We start from the raw sequence: 20494 nt of genomic DNA on the forward strand, positions 1-20494 counted from the left end.
TGCGGGGGCTGCGCGCACATCTAAGCGCATCATTGGTTAACCCGGAAGTGGGCGGGTTGGAACAGAGCTCCGGACCCGCCCCGGGAATCCCCAATTTTAGCAGCCCGCGCTCCCCCCCCCGCCACGAACGCACCCACTCGGCCATCCAAAAATTGCCCCCCTGGTCTTTTACTCATTTGGGGTACCTGGCTGTGCACAAATTGGCTCTGCATTTGCCTATGTAACAATGGTGACTGAACTTCAGAAGTAACCCACTGTTGTAAATACTTTGGGATGTCCGAAAGATGTGATAAAAAGCTATATAAATGCAAATTCTTCTTGATAGCTTTAAAAACTGGACTTTTGATGTTTTGAAATTTTCAGACTGTGCAGTGGCAACACTAAGTGGACAAAGTTCATAGCTCTGAATGGCTGGAACGCAGATGCTGTTATAGAAACATTTGAAGTTCTTTCAATTTTACAAATGATAGTCTTTACATCACATCAGTAATGACAGATGATTACATTCCATGGCCAAAGAGATCAATAATACCAACTTATTAACTGTAATACAACTTGAAAAGAACAGCTGATACTGCAGAATGAAGCTTAAGCACTTGGGGATAACAATCATTGAGCACACGGAGAGAGTAACAAAAGCCCCTAGGGTACAGTACTGAATCAGACTTCGTGATCTGAGCACCTTTGATAAATGTCCAAGCAAAGCTTCCATTTTTTTTCTTCTAAAGGTTTATCAAGCAACAGGCCTGTCGCTGTGAGCAAACACAATCAGTAAATATCATGACACAAAAGCTCGAGCTGTTAGAGCAGAACTTGGGGAGTCTACAGAGTTTTTATAAAACAAGGACCCAGTTTTCCTTTTTTATAAAGATAGTTTCCCATTAGATACAAGACACACTCGACTACATTGGGGAGTAGATAGGATGGGTAATTCGAAACCAGGGAACTCAATTTAAGTTCGAGCTTTTTCCAAATCAGATGCACATTAATCAACCGCCCCCACTTTTGTTCCCAACATTTTCACACATCAGAAAGATGATTTTGAAAAGTGACTCCATTACATTACTGTTACACTGGGGCTTTCTGTGTGTAGGAAACACAGCAACACTGGAAACTAGACAATTTGGGAGTCTAGCTAACCAAAGGAAAAAAATTAGACTTGCAGCCAATTGTGATTATTTCTCCTCCTACTCTTCATCTCCCAAGTCTGGCATTTTTCCTCAACGTCATTCTCCAGACGCAAAGTCAGATGGGTGATATAATCCCAGCTCAGTCAATGTCTGTCTCACTATCTATCAAGAGGCGTGTGACAGTGAGCAGGATTAATTTAGCCTTGGTTAACCCCTCCCTGTGTAGAGACAACTTGCTAAATTACACTTTTGTTTTCATTTATTCAGGAGTACACAAAGTTCTTTCCTTTTACAAAATAAATTTAAAAGGAAATATTGCAACATAGTCATGTTTGTACAAGTTGCTTGGTACAGAGGATAGTGCTGAAGGCAACATAAAAAGTCCAAAAACATGACAACTATGTACAATTTATTACAGCAGCTGCTTTATTTACAGATAGAACCTCAACTTATTAGTAAAGAAGATGTTTTCTACAGTTGCAAATCAGACAGTATTTTCCTTTTACTCTAAAGTTTGAAAGCATCTAAAGATTCATGTGACATCATCGATTATGTCCCATTGAACAGTCACTTTAGCTTGTGTCGCTGTTTATACTGAACGCAGTTTCTCCTCTCCTAAGGCACTGACTGATTCCTGTGACATGTTTCTATGGATGCCAGATTTCCCCCAGCCATTATTATAATAAAAACACTACTACTTGTACTTAAATAACAGTTCATCATGTTGAATCATCAAAGCACTTTTACACACTGCATGAATTTTCAAATGCAGTGACTTAGCAGCAATATCCCACAAATTGCAACGAGATGAATGACCAGTTAATCCTTTTATTAGCAGCATTGGTTGAGGGAGGACACAAGGAGAAATCCCTGCTGTCTTGAAACAGTCAACGGACAATGAGCAGGAGGAGAAACCTCAGCCAATTCTCAACATGCTGGGCAACTGTTGCTCCTATCCCAATGGAGACTTGCTAACTCAGAACAGACTAAGGATCAAGCCCAGGACCTTCCTGGTCTAAATGGTTCAACTTTATTTTTAATTAATTCTTGGGATGTGGACGTCGCTGGCAAGGCCAGCCTTTATTACCCAACTCTAGTTGTCTGAGAAGGTGGGGATGAGCCGCCTTCTTGAACCGTCCAGTCAGTTGTTTATAGTAATTCTAGCTGAGTGGCTTACTGGGCCCTTCAGAGGGCAGTGAAAAGTCAACCACTTTGGCGTGGGACTGCAGTCACATATAGGCCAGACCGGGTAAGGACGGAAGGTTCCCTTCCCTGAAATTCATGAACCAGTTGGGTTTTTATGACAATCCGACAACATCATTGTTTACTGATAACTTTTTTAAAATTTCATTTCCAGGTTTCCTTTTCAAAAACTGAATTCAAATTCTCAAATTGCCATGGCTTTGAACACAAGCTCTCTGGATTATTAGTCTAGTAACATAACTGCTGTGCTACCATGCCAATTTTCACTGCCTAAAATTGCCGAACCACTTGGGAGCTGTACCTGTACTTTACACCAGAAAAAGTTATTGTAGCCATTTTCCCTAACAGAGCTCATTTCAAAGGCAGGGCATCAAATAACATCTCCCGTTAGTTAGTTGCCCTTGCATTGTTCGGTTTTTAAAATTTTTGCGTGGCAAGTTACTGGAAGTACAAAGTAATAATGTCGCAGTGAGGGAAACAAGGCAAGTGGGGCTGAGTAACAGGGCAAGCAACAGTGTATCTCCTTCACCAATCAGATTGAAGGATTGTGAAATTAACAACACAAGGACTGAGAATGAAGTGTAAATTAGAGTGGGTGAATTCAATGTTAAATCAGGTACAGAAAGAGAAATAAAGAGAAAAAGATTGGATTAAAAGAGAGAGAAAAAAAAGAGACAAAAAAGGAAAAGTTTTTTAAAAATTAATCCACAATTAAAACCTGAAGGAATGAGACTCCACACTTGTAATAGTTAATTTTCAGGACCAGAGAGGTTGATTGGCAGTAATTAACACTTAGTACATCATTAAAAGGGTACTTAGACTGAAATGGACAAGGCGTAACTTTCAGTGGCGAGTTTAGTTCGTATCTACCGCGCAAATACAGCAACTTCATGCCAATCAACGCATTTCAATGGTGAGGCAGACAGCGAGATGCCGTTTCTGTGAAGCTAACGGCAGAGCGGTGCGATTCGGACAGCAACTTTTGGATTTCTGCATTTAACCGCTCATCTTCCCTTGCCTGAAGTTGCTGTAGCATTTGCGTATAAATAACAGCGAGCACCATTAGCGTCACTGTTATTTTGACAGCAAATTATGGCCCATTACGATGCAAGTGACATTTTAGTTAAACCAGCAAATAATTAAATGAAAGTGGTAAATGCTGTCTGTAACCCCAATCCAGACTTGATATTTATATTATAGCCTTGGTTGTATCTTACAAAATTCCTTGCAGTAATGACGTCAGTAACTATGTTGGGCACATTTCTGAAAATGTCGAGAAACTCTAGGGCAAAACAACAATGTTGAATGGCAGGATTCAAAAATTCATATACGTTTCCATGTTACTGTTCAGGTAGCATAGTGGTGAGGTTACTGGACTAATAATCTAGAGAACACTCAGTTGTATCAAATCTTCAAGAAGAAAGCCCACCACCACCTTCAAGGGCAACTCAATGTGCAACAAATGCCAGTCTTGCCAGCAATGTGTAAACCCAAAGAATGAATTAAAAAAAACTTCAAAATGAGACACTGGAGGTTCGAAAAGAGCATACTTTTTTGCCCATCCCATTAATCTTCTCAACTTAAGCACCACCTGTAAATAGCAGGGAGGTCTGGTGTCCTGCTCCATGGGTTTATCAGATTAGATGCTATTATCTAAGTGGCATGAAAGAGTTGGAGCCTGTGAGGAACCAACTTAACACCGCCTTTTACGAATGTTCTCAGTCCAGAGGGGGATGAAAGTTAGGTCCTACTATCGTATGGTGCTGTGCATTGTTTCTCCAACGGACGCCACTATCATCCAACTTTAAAAACAGCATAAGTTTGTGAACAGGACTGAGATCCATTCCTGTGTCAATGGTCAAAAAGGAGAGATCTTGAGGCATTATTCTACAAGTTATATGGGGGTTAATTTTAGGATGGCCGACCAGGTGCATTCGTGGTGGGGGGGGTTCCTAAAACTGGGGATTCCCGGAGCGGGTCTGGAGCCCGGCTCCAACCCGCCCACTTCCGGGTTCCCCAATGACGCGAATCGGTGCATGCGCAGCCCCCGCATGCGGGCCTCTCGCCAGCAATTAAAGCCAGCGGGATGACAGTTTAGATAGTTATGGAGTTACTTGAAGTTGTTGACACACCTCATTGGGAAGAGATTTTAGCAGGGATGTGATTTTGGACTCTCCTCAGTGTGTTTCCCATGCTGTGGGAAACACTCCCTGTTGTTGCAGACGTGTTTCAGTCAGCAGCCATTGGGAGATGCAGAGGATTCCTTGACAGTTGGGGGGGGAATACCTCATTCATTGCAGCAGGGCACTCTGTCACCTCTGACAAAGTTTTGCCTGCCACACCGTTGTCTCCACACTCAAAATTATTACATCATACTCTAAACTCTGCTGTCCAAACACATTTACCTACTTTGTGGACACCCTCACACTCACACCGTCAGGATGGGGGGGGGGGGATTCCATTGCTGCATTCATCACTCCATTGGAGGATGAGCAACATCACCAGCCTCCCCAGGCACGCCGTCCACCTCCGCCATGTGGAGCTACACAACACAATGCTGCGTAACAGGCACCTGCACAAAGTAGTCGTGCAACTACACATACACCCACTGTTCGGGTGACCCAATGGACGGCATTCAAGGGTGTTCATGGAGAACCTCATGAAAGGGCCTTATTGCACAAGCCAGTCAAGAATGGCCAAGACGTGGCAGTAGTGGTGACAATATATTTGATTTCTGATCAACTCACATTACTTAAGTAAAAACCACGACAAACCCTCACCTTGTGCATCCCCTTCATGCTCACGACACGTTTGCCTTACACTTCCTACTACACATACGTGATGCATGCCCTGTGGCTGCAGCACAGGTAGTGGCAGGTGGGGTGAGACTGACCGTGAAAGAGATGCATGAGAGGGTGAGTATGAGTCAGAGCCATGAGATTGTATGAGGATTGGGTTGAGTGGTGCATAAGAACATAAAAAATAGGAGCAGGAGTAGGCCAATCGGCCCCTCGAGCCTGCTCCGCCATTCAATAAGATCATGGCTGATCTGATCCTAACCTCAAATCTAAATTCATGTCCAATTTCCTGCCCGCTCCCCGTAACCCCTAATTCCCTTTACTTCTAGGAAACTGTCTATTTCTGTTTTAAATTTATTTAATGATGTAGCTTCCACAGCTTCCTGTGGCAGCAAATTCCACAGAACTACTACCCTCTGAGTGAAGAAGTTTCTCCTCATCCCAGTTTTGAAAGAGCAGCCCCTTATTCTAAGATTATGCCCCCTAGTTCTAGTTTCACCAATCCTTGGGAACATCATTACCGCATCCACCCGATCAAGCCCCTTCACAATCTTATATGTTTCAATAAGATCGCCTCTCATTCTTCTGAACTCCAATGAGTAGAGTCCCAATCTACTCAACCTCTCCTCATATGTCCACCCCCTCATCCCCGAGATTAACCGAGTGAACCTTCTTTGCACTGCCGCGAGAGCAAGTATGTCTTTTCTTAAGTATGGAGACCAAAACTGTATGCAGTATTCCAGGTGCGGTCTCACCAATACCTTATATAACTGCAGTAATACCTCCCTGTTTTTATATTCTATCCCCCTAGCAATAAACGCCAACATTCCGTTGGCCTTCTTGATCATCTGCTGCACCTGCAAACTAACTTTTTGATTTTCTTGCACTAGGACCCCCAGCTCCCTTTGTACTGCAGTACTTTCCAGTTTCTCGCCATTAAGATAATAACTTGCTCTCCGATTTTTCCTGCCATAGTGCATAACCTCACATTTTCCAATATCGTATTGCATCTGCCAAATCTCCGCCCACTCACCCAGCCTGTCTATATCCCCTTGTAGGTTTTTTATGTCCTCCTCACTCTCTACTTTCCCTCCCATCTTTGTATCATCTGCAAACTTTGATATGTTACACTCGGTCCCCTCCTCCAAATCGTTAATATAGATTGTAAAGAGTTCGGGACCCAGCACCGACCCCTGCGGAACACCACTGGCTACAGGTTGCCAGTCCGAGAATGTACCATTTATCCCAACTCTCTGCTTCCTGTAAGACAACCAATCCTCCACCCATGCCAGAATATTACCCCCAATCCAGTGATTCTTTATCTTGAGCAATAATCTTTTATGTGGCACCTTGTCGAATGCCTTCTGGAAGTCCAAATACACTACGTCCACTGGTTCCCCTTTATCCACCCTGTGCGTTATATCCTCAAAGAACTCAAGCAAATTTGTCAGACATGACGTCCCCTTAGTAAAGCCATGCTGACTTTGTCCTATTAAATTATGTTTATCCAAATGTTCTGCTACTGTCTCCTTAATAATAGACTCCAAAATTTTACCCACCACAGATGTTAAGCTAACTGGTCTATAATTTCCAGCCTTCTGCCTACTACCCTTTTTAAATAAGGGTGTTACATTGGCAGTTTTCCAATCTGCCGGGACCTTTGCTGAGTCCAGAGAATTTTGGAAAATTATTACCAAAGCATCCACAATCCCTCCTGCCACTTCCCTCAAGACCCTAGGATGTAAGCCATCAGGTCCACGGGATTTATCCGCCTTGAGTCCCATTAATTTATTGAGTACCAATTCCTTAGTGATTTTAATCGTATTTAGCTCCTCCCCCCCCTCGAGCCCCCTGTTTGTCCAGTGTTGGGATATTCTTAGTGTCCTCTACCGTAAAGACTGAAACAAAATATTTGTTCAGCATTTTTGCCATCTCCATGTTTCCCACCATTAATTTCCCGGTCTCATCCTCTAAGGGACCTACGTTTGCCTTAGCCACCCTTTTTCTTTTTATATAACTGTAGAAACTCTTGCTATCTGTTTTTATATTTTTTGCTAATTTATTTTCATAATCTATCTTCCCTTTCTTAATCAATCCTTTCGTTACTTTTTGCTGTCTCTTGAAGACTTCCCAATCTTCTATCCTCCCACTAAGTTTGGCTACCTTATATGTCCTTGTTTTTAGTCGGATACTATCCTTAATTTCTTTACTTAGCCACGGATGGCTGTCATTTCTTTTACACCCTTTTTTCCTCAGTGGATTATATATTTTTTGAAAGTTGTAAAATAACTCCTTAAATGAACACCACTGCTCATGTACCGTCTTACCCTTTAATCTATTTTCCCAGTCCACTTTAATCAATTCCGCTCTCATACCATCACAGTCTCCTTTATTCAAGCTCAGTACACTGGTTTGAGAACCAACCTTCTCACCCTCTAATTGGATATGGAATGTAACCATGTTATGGTCACTCATTCCAAGGGGATACTTAACTAGGACATTATTAATTAACCCTGGCTCATTACACAGGACCAGGTCCAAGGTTGCTTGCCCCCTTGTAGGATCAATTGCTTACTGCTCAAGAAATCCATCCCTAATACACTCAATAAACTCTTCCTCAAGGCTACCCTGCCCAATTTGATTTGTCCAGTTAATATGATAGTTAAAATCCCCCATAATTATAGCTGTTCCCTTATTACATGCCCCAACTATTTCCTGATTAATACTTCTTCCAGCAGAGTTGCAACTATTAGGAGGCCTATATACTACGCCCACAAGTGTTTTTTTGCCCCTTATTATTCCTTATCTCTACCCAAACTGTTTCATTATCCTGATCCTTTGTCCCAATATCTTTTCTCTGTATTACAGTGATTCCTTCCCTTATTAACATAGCCACCCCACCTCCCCTTCCTTCCTGCCTGTCCTTCCTGATTGTTAAATACCCTGGCATATTTAATTCCCAGTCGTTGTCACCCTGCAGCCATGTTTCTGTAATGGCCACAAGATCATACCCATACGTCGTTATTTGTGCCATTAACTCATCCATTTTGTTACAAATGCTACGTGCATTCAGATAAAGAACTTTCAAATATGTTTTGTGACACTTAGTTCCTGCTTTTTCCTTTTTTAACACTTTACCTTTTACTCCATACCTTCTGTCCCTTCCTGATACGCTTTCCTCTGTCTCCCTGCTCAGGTTCCCAACCCCCTGCCACAGCTTTGAAGCTGGGTTAATCGCCTTACGCCTTCTAGTTTTCATTTTATCTGCCGTACCTAAAGTACACTTTCTTTCCGCTGCTCTATGCTTTTCCCTTTCACTTGTTCTTGAACAACTGTTTGTACTATTTGTATTGTAGATTTCCCCTGGGTCTTGCCCTCTCTTGCTGCTCTCAACTTTATTCCCTTCTGACTCCCCGCTCAGGTTCCCATCCCCCTGCCACTCTAGTTTAAACCTTCCCCAACAGCACTAGCAAACACCCCCGTAGTGGTGGGATGAATACTGATGAGGATGAGGGTTCGCTGAGTGTGAGGAGTGAAGTGACAGAGTAGTGTTGGCAGTGCAGAAGGAGATGTGGAGTGGGGGCAGTGATGTGGCAGATGGAGTGTAGGGGAATGAGTAAGAGTACTCACTTCGGCTGACCTGGTTAGGTCATTGAAGCACCTCCTGCACTGTATGCAGGTGCGTGATATGTTCGTGGTGTTGGTGACCTCCTCTGTCACCTGGAGCCAGGCCTTCGTGGTGGCAGAAGCAGGCCACTTCCTCCCATCCGCCGGGTGGAAGATCTCCCTCCTCCTCCTCCTCCTCCTCCTCACCCATCCAGTAAGACCTGGAGTGAGGCATCATTAAACCTGGGAGCAGCCTTCCCCCTGGGCTGCTCCATGCTGTAATTTTGCCTATTTTCTGCAGTATCAGTCAGTGGAGGACTGCCCCTTTAAATAGGGCTCCTCCAGCTGACAGCCTATGATGCAGGTGCGCAGTCCGCCCGCTGCGCAGCTTTCCAGCGCAAAACCCAGAAGCCAAGGTAAGTGGCTTCAATTTACTTACGATTGCGTGGGGAACCCACCGATTTCACTGGACGGGTTACCCACGCGCCCAGTCGACCCCCCGCCTCCCTCCTAATATCGGGCCCATGGTTTTTCATCCACTAAACAATGGGTGGCAAATGCATTATGGTGAAGTTTGGTTTCGTATGCTGTCTAAACATTATATAAAATAAGATTGGAAGAAACTAAGAATGCATATAGAGAATAAGCAGCCATACAATTTGGTGCTCAGGAATTCAGCAACAAAATACTCGATCTGCTCCAGATGAGTCAATGCATTCAAAAAAAATGTAAAACTTCCAGAGTAAAACCTATTCTGCATGCTTTGCCAATCACAGAGCGATACATAGCCAGCAGTATAACTCAGCTGTTGACTCTACATTTCTCTAAGGAGGTCCTAGCCTCACAAGTTACAGTACAATAGCACCATTACAAATTCCTCATAATTGTATCTTAATGGGCTACAGTGTTGAAGCTGTACGAATACACTGGCAAAAAAAATCTTAGAGCTACATTCCCTCATTCTTACATACTAATTTTTTTACATTAAGAATTAAACAATATTTTTAAAAAGATTAGAGTCTGGAGAAAAATCAACTCTTCCTTCATACTTATTGACCAATTATGGTGCAACGACCTCACCACAAGAGATATGCTGATCATCCCAAAATGGCTTCAATCAATCGCCTGACAATGGCCAAGTTCCTAAATTAGAAAAGAAAATTTTAAATTTTTTTTTTTTTGAGAACTTTGACCATTTCAAAAGTGAAAGACAGATTTTTTTTTCCAGGGGCTTATTTTAATGAATATAGAAAATAATAGTGGAGGAAATGCAGTTTTAATAATTTAGCAGGAGCTATGGAAGACACAGAGACTCTAAAGCTGACTTCTCCCAGTAGGTCACAAATTAATTTGAAAGCTTCTTTAGCTCATGTTCAGTGCTGGCAAAATGTTTTAATAGTTCAGTTGAGTTCTGAGTGTCAGGATAACAGTTTCAAAAAGTACAACCAATTCTGGAACTCATTCCATTATTACAAGCTTCTTTAGAGAAAGATTAAAATGTCACTGGAATGTGTACAATGACATGTAGGCCCATGTTGCCAACCAGACATGTAGACAGCCTGTCCCATTACTGTGACCCCATTACACAAATACAATACTCTGCCAAAATTAGCATTTTAAGCTCTTGGTTGAAAAAAAGCAATGAAAAATAAGCAAAGAGCTATCTGTAGAGTGACTTTTACCTATTATCCTGAATCCTGACTGAACAATATTTAAAGTCCACCACGATCAATAACCAATTTTCAATCAGGTTGCTTCACTCATCTTGCACTTAAAAAAAATATACCTCTCATGTGGGATATATTTTGAACATGCTTTCCTATCAGTTGATCATGGGGCAGCGTTTATGGCAGCCATGGAAAAATTCTCCCAGATGAAGATGGCAGCAAGGGCCAATAGTGAGACACAAGTGGGGCAGGGGAGAATAATAAGCAAAATTCCCCAAAGAATGTTGACTGTTTATTGTTGTAATTTTAATTGCTAGTTGCAGATGTTTTCTTCAAAATATTAAACCAGTCATATTAAAGACTACATAAATATTCATATACAGGTACATTTTTCTCCAGTCACATTTTACCAAAATATGATGAGGAAAAACAGAGGAAATGAACTTGCATTTATAAAGCACCTGATCAAGATCTCAGAATGTCCCAAAGCGCTACACAGCCAATTAATTACTTATGAAGTTTAGTCATTTATTATGTCGACAATTTGCACACAGCAAGGTCCCACAAATAGCAAATCAGACGAATGATCATTTCATCAGTTTTCGGTGGCTGAGGGGCAAATGTTGGCCAGGACACTGGGACAACTCTTTGCTCCTCTTCAAATCTTTTACATCCCCTGAACAGGCAGACATCTCATCCAGAAGACATGGACCAACTCTAAAGAGTCAAAAAAAAAAAATTTTCTAAAAATGGCAAAGAAAATATATCAAGCCCCCAATAAAGTAAGTCAGAAAAAGGGAGCTCTGGAAAAAATGAATAATTCAAGTCAAATCTTCTATTTTGTGCCAGGTAGGTTTTCACAATCATTGTTTTTCTTATTTAACTTCCAACCCTCCCTTCACCTCTTCTGGTTTATTTCTGTGCTGTGAATAATGGAGCTTTTTAAGTAGGTGAATAAGTCTTCAGTTACAAGAAACAAAAAGAGCAAATTTAAATTCCACTATAGATGAAATATTTTTCTGATTTCTTTTGCATTTCTAACATGCCATTTTTGAACATGATTATTTCTGGAATATTCTGACAATTTGCAATGTGACATTTTGAATTGTGAGTTAGGAGCAAAAAAAAGTTTCCCCATCACACTTATGGAATGTTCTAGTTGCCCTGTAATCTCAGGGGCTCAAATGCTGCTCTACAACACACATCTAATACTGGTTTGAAATGGGATATGCCAAGAGACAGTGATATGGCAGCCACTCCTCAGAAAGCTTTGCTCTCACAGGCATTGATAATGGTGGTTTTGCTAATATACTTTCATATATTTTTCTTTGTTTAATATTTTTTGTGAAAATACTGACGTGCTTAAACGCTGCATCTCCAACATTCAGTCTTGGATGAGTCATTCAGTTGAACATTGGGAAGCCAATCATCTTCCGTTCCCACCATAAACTCCATCTCCATCCCCCTCCCCAATCACTGTCCCAGGCTGAACCTGACTATTTACTCTGAGCTCCGCTGCCAATCCCATATCATCTCCTTCACAAAGACCACCTTCCATCTCTGTGCTGGCCTTTACTTCAGCCCATCTCTCTCTGAAACCCTCATCCATGCCTTTACCATTGCCAGACTCAATTGCTCCAATGCTCTCCTGGCTGGTCTTATCATCCAAATTCCCCCTCCATAAATTTCAGCTCATCCAAAACTCTGCTGCTCATAACCTATCCCACACCAAGTCCTGCTCACAGACCATTCCCATCCCTGCTGAGCCACAATGACTCCTGGTCCCCTAAAGCCTCAAATGTAAAATCTTTATTCTGGTCTTCAAACCCCTTCATGACATTGGCTTTGTTGATCATTGCAACCTCCTCCAGCCTTACAACTCCCTCTGAACACTCTGTTCCTTTGACTCTGACCTCTTGTGCAGCCTCACCCCATTTGCCCCACCATTGGCTGCTGCGCTTTTAACTGCCTAGATCCTATTCTCTGGAATTCCATAAACACCTTTGCTTCTCCACCTTCCTGTTTTCCTTTAGGACTGTCCTTAAAACCCATACCTTTGACCTTGTTTTTGGTTACCCCTCCTAATTTCTCATTCTTGCCTCAGCACAGTTTTCCTCATGCCCCTGTGAAGCACCTTTGTTGGTTGGTTACATCTCCTGGATTACACGATCATATAAACAGATATTGGGCAGTGTGAGTCAACTCTGCGATGTAAGTTGTGTGGGTTCCACTCGCGGAGTGACTTGTGTTACTGAACCCAAGGATCTATGGCAGACCAAATTTGTAAGAAGGTTATAAACAAAGAAATTGCAAGCTTTCCCCAGATACACAGTCAAAGTCGAAGTCGAAAAGCAGGTGTTTAAAATCTCCATCAAATCGGTTTTAGAGAGTTTTACAAATTTGGGTCTGCCCAAGATACCTTCAGTAGCATCATTTACTTTCATGAGCAGTCTAAGTGTCATAATTTTACGGGAGTTGACTCGCTGCTCTATATCTACCTGTATGATAGCGTAACCTAGGGGTGTCGCCTGACCTGAACTGGCTTTTCAATCTTTCATACAATCCCTCTGAAGGTGGGCCTAGGAAACATTTGGGGAAATGAAGCTGGATATGAATCAATAAGCTGCCGTATTTCACAGTAAGGTAAATATACAGAACAGCAGTTATGACCAGACTCATTTGATTCAAATCAATACAAATTATCTTCACATAACAATACAAAATAAAGAACATGCCACACTTGCCCACATTGATCAAAAGATCCAAAATCATGACAGAGCTTAAAGAATAGGAGGATGTTATGTAGTGGCAATGTAATGGGAGCTAATGGTTCCTGTCAGAATCATTTCTCAGGATAAATTTGGTGAAGTTAGTTATTGTATTAAATAAATAGGGAAGCATGTTATTCCATTCAGCAACTTCATAGTTGTGTTAGAATTATTTATTGTATGAAGCTGTTTTAAGATGTTAGCACACCAAAGGTGTCAGTTCCAAATTGCAGCTTAAATGTGTGCCCTACAAGATTATGGGCATGCACGGCAAGCAAAGAAAGTGGTGACAAGGATGTCAAAAGGATTTGCATGGTCTACCAGTAAAACTATAGCAGGTTGCCAAACAACATTTTGTGGCGGACATACTTGGGCCATCGAACTGTTGGGTGGCTTTGTTTCGCTAGCTTTATTAAAGTCTGCCACCAGTTTGCAGGACCTCCGAGTATTGTCGACAGCATTCACCTTAGCCTCCACCTCCTGCCAAGAATGGCAGTCTAGATTTCTCACTGGCAGCAGGCCAATTTGGAGGTGCTAATTGGATTTGGAGCTAGTGAAAAATGTGTTGGCGATCCATTAACTAGATCTTCACCCACTTTGTGTCATATGCAAAGTTCTGTAGGTGGGAATACTGGTGTCGGAAACACCAGTCTCAAACAGGCCTCATTTACATATTAATTTAGAGGCAGGGAGTCCTGAATTTCCATTCGGGCATGCAGGACATCAAATATAAATTATGTCCTTGTGAATTGGGCATCCAGAGTTGCTTGGTGGTAGTGAGTATGCAGAAGCTGAAAAGGGACATATTAAGTGTTAAAGTAAGTGCGTTTCAACCATCTCTTCTTCATGTCCGTTTTTTTTTTCTTACTGGCACTTGTGTTCTTATAAGGCTTTGTGCCAATTGCCCTGAATTACATTATTGCTCCTACAATATGACTGCCACCAGCAAGGATTTTCACTGGTGCCAGTTAAGTTTTAGAAGCAAAAAAGGAAGGGAATGACCAACAAAGGGATGTCAGATAGTTTAGGCTGCAGTGGAGTGGGGGGGGGGGGGGCGGGGGCTATGTGCCCACCTACTGGTATCTGCACACACATCTGTAACATCTGTGAACGTACTTCACTTTGGCAGATGATTCGTGCAAATAGAGGCTCATATTCCCAATTTAAAAAGATGATTTTTTTTTTGTTTGTTTTCTGTTTTGTTTAAAATCAAAACAAACCAAAAACAAATGCTACTCTGTGCATGGAGCTTTCCTTTACACCGCTATATATGGACAGGCTGTGTGCGCTGTGGGATGCCTTTGGAAAGAATGGGAAATCACGCAAAAATTCCATTCAATACAATATCAATAAGATTGCATATAGTATCAAAACTTTGAGCGAGAGTGTTTTATACCCATCTAAAAGGCCATCGGAAATTTTAACAGTGATTCCAGTGGGAAGCCAATGAAATTGATTGCTGTCAGATTGCCCTGCCCCCTTATGCCTATTTCGTCAAGTGGAAAATCTGTCTCCATATTGATAAGCTTTTCATTGTGCAGTGTAAACTTTAACTCAATATTCTTTTTCTTACTGTTAACCATTTCTTAATCCAGTATACACAGTTCCAATCGTCCACTTGGCTCCCATATAAAGTTAATGATGCCATAGTTTTGTAATTGAATAGACTACTGCAATTTATTTTTAAAAAGTGGCATATGAAATTCAATTAAAATTATTGTACAGAATAAAAGAGCTTTTCAATATTTGACTCTATATTAGTGAACAGTGAAAACAATTTGCTGGCAAAAATAAAGGTTTTCAACTCCCGGTAATTGCAAGGGACAGACTCCAAGGGAAAGATCTACCATACAATTAATTCCACAGTGGCAATTGTTTTGTGCTCCTAATATTATATTCACTTTATATTCAGGAGAGAAAACAAAATGAGTTATCTACACCAGCCATTCATATGAAAACATGGGGAGTAAGAATATATGCAGTGATTAGGAAATGCAGAAAAGCAAATATTTTAACTAAAATGTATAGTTGCCAATAAACACATTTACAAATATGTACAATATATACTTAACAAAAGTATTCTTCTGCACATATATCCAGCCCTGCTCGCCCATCACCCCTGTCTTCACTGATCTGCATTGGCTCCCCATCCCCCAATGCATTCAATTCAAAATTATCATACATGTTTCTAAATTGTTCTCCTGCCTTCTCTCTGAAATCTCCTCCTGAAAGCTGGAATCAAAGGGATAGAGCATTCAGCACACATCCTATTGTTTCACTTTCTTTTTGCTAATCCAGATTATATTTTCTGGGCGGGGTGAAGTGTGGTAATTTCCTGCCCCTTTTGTCGGGGATAAAGGGTTCACTGAAATGGTTATTGGTGAGGCAGGTTCTGTTCAGTTACACTGACTATGCAGAAAAGGTTACACATATCCACATCCCTTCGATAGAGAAATACCCAATAATTCATGCAAACTAGCATTAATTTAATAATCAAAGTATATGAATAAATTCACCTGGTTACAATCTGCATTTATTACATTTTTTTTAAGTAACAATTTCGGTTTACCCATTGGAAAGACTGAGATCCCTTGGGCCAGAGAAACCGTTGTGAATTAGAGTGGAAAGGATTTGCTGGAGATTATCCCATTCTGCAATTCAAAAATACTGATTACATTTTAATAGTAAAATAGTTTAGATTTATTTGGTTGAGACACTGCCTTTACTCTGCAACAACATGCCCAAGGCCCAACCTCAAGAGAACTCCTTTATTGCACCAGTGTGACATTTTTCCATTTCCCATACTTGTTATCCTATGGCTTCTCTGGGCAAAATTGACTGTTTTGCATTGCAGGCTCATGCCGACTAGGATTTGGATCAAGTTGGCCCAAACTCAGTTCACATTAGGATGCTTACAGCAAGATAAAGAGTTGAAAAATAAATATTTGAAAGGTTATGGGGAAAGGACAGGGTAATGGAACTAAATGGATAGCCCCTTCAGAGAGCTGGCATAGGCACCATCAGTCAAGTGGCCATATCGTGCCCTGTAAAATGTTATACAATAACTCTGGGCAGCAGTATAATTTCTCGTACACTAGTACTGTGTTTGAGTGGAGTTATTTTATGGGCTGCATTACTCATGATAGAAACTGCAATAAAAAACAAAACAGTGGAAATAAACAGGTCAGTCAGCATCTGAAAAGAGGTTAACTTTTCAGGTGGGAACCTTTAACCCATCTTTTCCATTCCACAGACAGACAGACTTACTATGCATCCAACATTTACTATTCTCATTGGTGAGTTTTTTTAATAAACTATGAATAGGTATTATCGAGGGCAACTTCAGAGGGGTGTAAGCTGATTCTAAGGGATGGAAGGAAGAGGGGATTCTTCCCCATCTTTAAAATGATTTAGTTAATAGGTATTGTTTAATCAATAAAATGCCAGGTAACTTACCCAGATTCCCCCTTTCCCTTTGGCTAACCAGTTGATCCTCTGTACTTTAGAGTATTTGAGAATTTTAGGTAAGTCTTGTGGGATTTTTTTTGGCCACTTTCATTGCAGCTCAGATGCTGTCATGAGGCATGGCACATTCTCCTTGGTGTGAAATGCATTGTATTTAGCACTGTACTGAATAGAAATGTTGTATTGACATATTTATTGGGGTTGAAGCCATCGAACTGCTCAACCACTCCCTTATCTCCAACTTTGATGCCTTTATTCCCAACAAAACCCTTACTCTCTCCCATCCCGGTCATTCCCCCACTATGGCCCCCATCTTTGCTCCCTCAAGTCCAAAGGGTGCAGACCTGACTTTATCTAGCACAGTTTGTTTAGCCATCAGTCATCCGATCTGGCTGGACCACATCAAGTGCTATTGGGCTTCACTGTCCTCTGAAAAAAAATCCAACACTCCAGAACCATCCTGGAGAACAAAGATACCCCTGGCTTCTTATCTCCACTACCAACTAATTCACCTACAAACGCACACACAGCGTCACATAAACTTGTTAACAAGTCAAAAATACTAATGGAAATAATGGGCATTTAACCTTTTTGTTTTGAGAAGAGGAAAATATGGCCCTTCTATAAAGATGCTCTTCATGATAACATTGTCTGTGTAGATTGCACAGAAAAAGAGAGGCAGAGTTTTCAGGCAAAAATGTCGGCATTAACTAAAATTGCTCTCAGCAGGAGGCCACATTTCCAATTTTTCCTATCAATATATGCAAGTACAGCAATAAATGATTTTTAAATGACAGAGTAAGACAGAACAGTAAGTTTTAAAAATTAAACTACAAATGGCTGTTCCAAATGCTCGTTGGACAGAATTCCATCAGCTTTATATCAGCAATTCCACATAGAAGGAGCTCGCAACTTCAGTCTGTTCATTGAAGAAAGTACAAAAGCATCGGCAGAGGTACTTTTCCCAAGCGCGGTGATTTCTCCTCCACCCACCTTTAGTTGTTCGAAAAGGGCTGGCTGAAAAAAAACCTCAGATTTGTTCATTATTTTTCTTTTACATTTCTTCATCTGGTCTCAGATGGCAGTTAGACAGAAATACTTTGATTCATCCCTTGTGAGTACCTTCGGTTTTAACTTTTTTTGCTTAAAATTCCTATTACTCGCCATATTCTACAGAGAGGCAGGTGAGGAAATTGCTGCCAGGAAATACATCAGCTTTCGATTTCACAACTTGGTTGCTTTTCCATTTCCCACACACTGTTCAGATGACTTGCAAATCCAGGGTCATATTCCTGAATTGGTGCCCATGTTTATGTAGACTTATGGCTTGTGGCCTAAACTTCCATTTCTTAGTAACTTAAAAGGATGGTATTCTCCCAAATAATTTATTTATGGTTATACAAGTACAAAAACACCCTTTGTACCATTAACCAGTCTATTGGAGAAAGGCCAAGCAAACCAGGGTGAAGTGCCTTAAAAAGAACCAATCGATTTTTTTTTTCCAAAACCTACTCTTTTCTACTTCTCCTGCTACTTGCCACTTCAGCAAACAGCTGCCACAATTTACATTACTTAATGAACCTTAACTGCCAGCAACACAACTATTTTTATGAACTAGATGTGATGCTGTCAACTCTGCAGCTTGGATCAAAGCTTGATGTAAAACACTGTTGAGGTTATTGAATTTTTGTTCACAGGACACATGATTAAAAGGTATAACTTTTTGAATGATATATCAGGAATTGTTTTAAAAAAGCATAATTGGATTTTAAATAAACTAATTAGGCCAAATTTTGGTTTTCAGAAACTGCATGCAACACTGCTCCTCAAAATGCAAGGGCACAAATCTGCAATAGATGGACAACAGCGATGAAGGGATTAGTTAGACCAACTGCAGTGGAAAATTAGTGTGTTCATAGACTATTCTAATATTCCAAAAATATTGATAGTTGAACATTGTAATGTACTAATGATTGCAAATGAGCTGATGCAACAAAAAGGTCAAATATTTCAAATTCATAGGTCTTTTCAGAAGACACTGCTGGATTCTAATCAGTGATTGCCAGATATAAAACTCAGACTTCGATGCCAGACTTGTATGGTGTGGAGATGCCGGTGATGGACTGGGGTTGACAATTGTAAACAATTTTACAACACCAAGTTATAGTCCAGCAATTTTATTTTAAATTCACAAGCTTTCGGAGGCTACCTCCTTCCTCAGGTGAACATCGTTCACCTGAGGAAGGAGGTAGCCTCCGAAAGCTTGTGAATTTAAAATAAAATTGCTGGACTATAACTTGGTGTTGTAAAATTGTTTACAATTAGACTTGTATGGGTGCAGGTACTGTACTACATGTATCATTGTCAGAACATAAAAGGCAATACAGGACCGCAAGTATAAGTTTACTGTAAGAGGAGTACATACCCGATTGTTCACATTATTTTCTAACTCTAGAATGACTAATCACCGTTCTGGTACTGGAGGAAGGGTGTCGTGATATTTCAACAACAAAAAGCTGTAACTATCAATCAGAAGTGCACCATTAAATATTGTACTGTTAAACAAATTGATCTGCATTTTCCTATAGGATGCAATCCTGCATATCCTTCTCTGTTACGTGATGGTGTAATTCTTCAGAGATTATGCCCCAGAGTGTTACAATATCTTACTGGGAGTCACACCACTCTTGCTGCAGTGTGTCACTGCATATGCTATGCAGTGTCAATCCACAATAAAAACACACTTGTAAACTCCCCTATTCATGGGACCCCGGTTTGCATTTATTAATGAGGCTCCCGTCAAAACCAGCAGCGTTAAAATTGCAAGTCAACAGGAAAGGAGCGGAAAATGGATCTGTCACAATTATAACTCCCCCACTCCTTTCCCACCAACCAGGGAGAATTAAAAATCACCTCTTCAGCACTCATATGACATTTACAAATAGCTTTGCAAGCCATGTTTGCTGAAGCCTTAGTTTTAGTTACCGCCTTCTCTGTACACTTCTATACTCTTTACCACAGAATACTGCCTGATATATTAGGATAGTTGGTAACTTCCAATCAAATCTTACATTTTAGACTTCTAATGCACCATTTTTCATTCCCATCTTTACATAAATCTAATAATGTTAAAAAAAAACTGCTTTGCAGCAGAATTTTATTACTCTGTCTCTTATCTGTCCTATGGAGCATGTATTAATGAGGCTGTATCAGCATCTGCTATAGAGAAAGGCTTACAGGATTAACGTGCTATTTAAAATTCAATACATATAAAAATCACTCAAGATGAACAACAATCAGCCAGAGCATCTCCAGCATGTGACATATAAACATAAAAGCCAGGCCTTGAAACACAAAACTATAATGGTGCCCCAAGATTAAAAGAAAATGTTTTTTTAAATGCTCCAGTTGAGTCCTGCATCATTAAGACAACTATAAAAACATTCATTAGCCTACAGGATTAAAAGGCTATGTTTTTAATACATTCACAACTGTGCTGGGAGAGGGATTTCAGAATATTTCAAAAAAAAGTTACACATCAGCAAACAACTATTTTCTTGTGGCATATTATTATAGATTTGTTGCCATAGAGATAAATTAACGCACGACTTGTCGTGGGCTATTGTACAGCAACAATGCACAAAAACACTGAAGAATCCAAAGAAAAAATCTAATAGTGTGCAAACTTAGGAGGTGGATGGTGACATTTAGCATGGAAAAAAAAAATCGAACAGATTAGGCTTTTAGTGATCCACTACTAATCTTAGTGGGCTTTGTACATTTTCTCCACCTCTTGCAACATTTAGATGATTTTACTTCCAAGCAGAATACGTATATGGAGGTACAAACCTAATCAC

This window comes from Heptranchias perlo, chromosome 28 (genome assembly GCF_035084215.1).
Source record: "Heptranchias perlo isolate sHepPer1 chromosome 28, sHepPer1.hap1, whole genome shotgun sequence".
Taxonomy (NCBI): Eukaryota; Metazoa; Chordata; class Chondrichthyes; order Hexanchiformes; family Hexanchidae; genus Heptranchias; species Heptranchias perlo.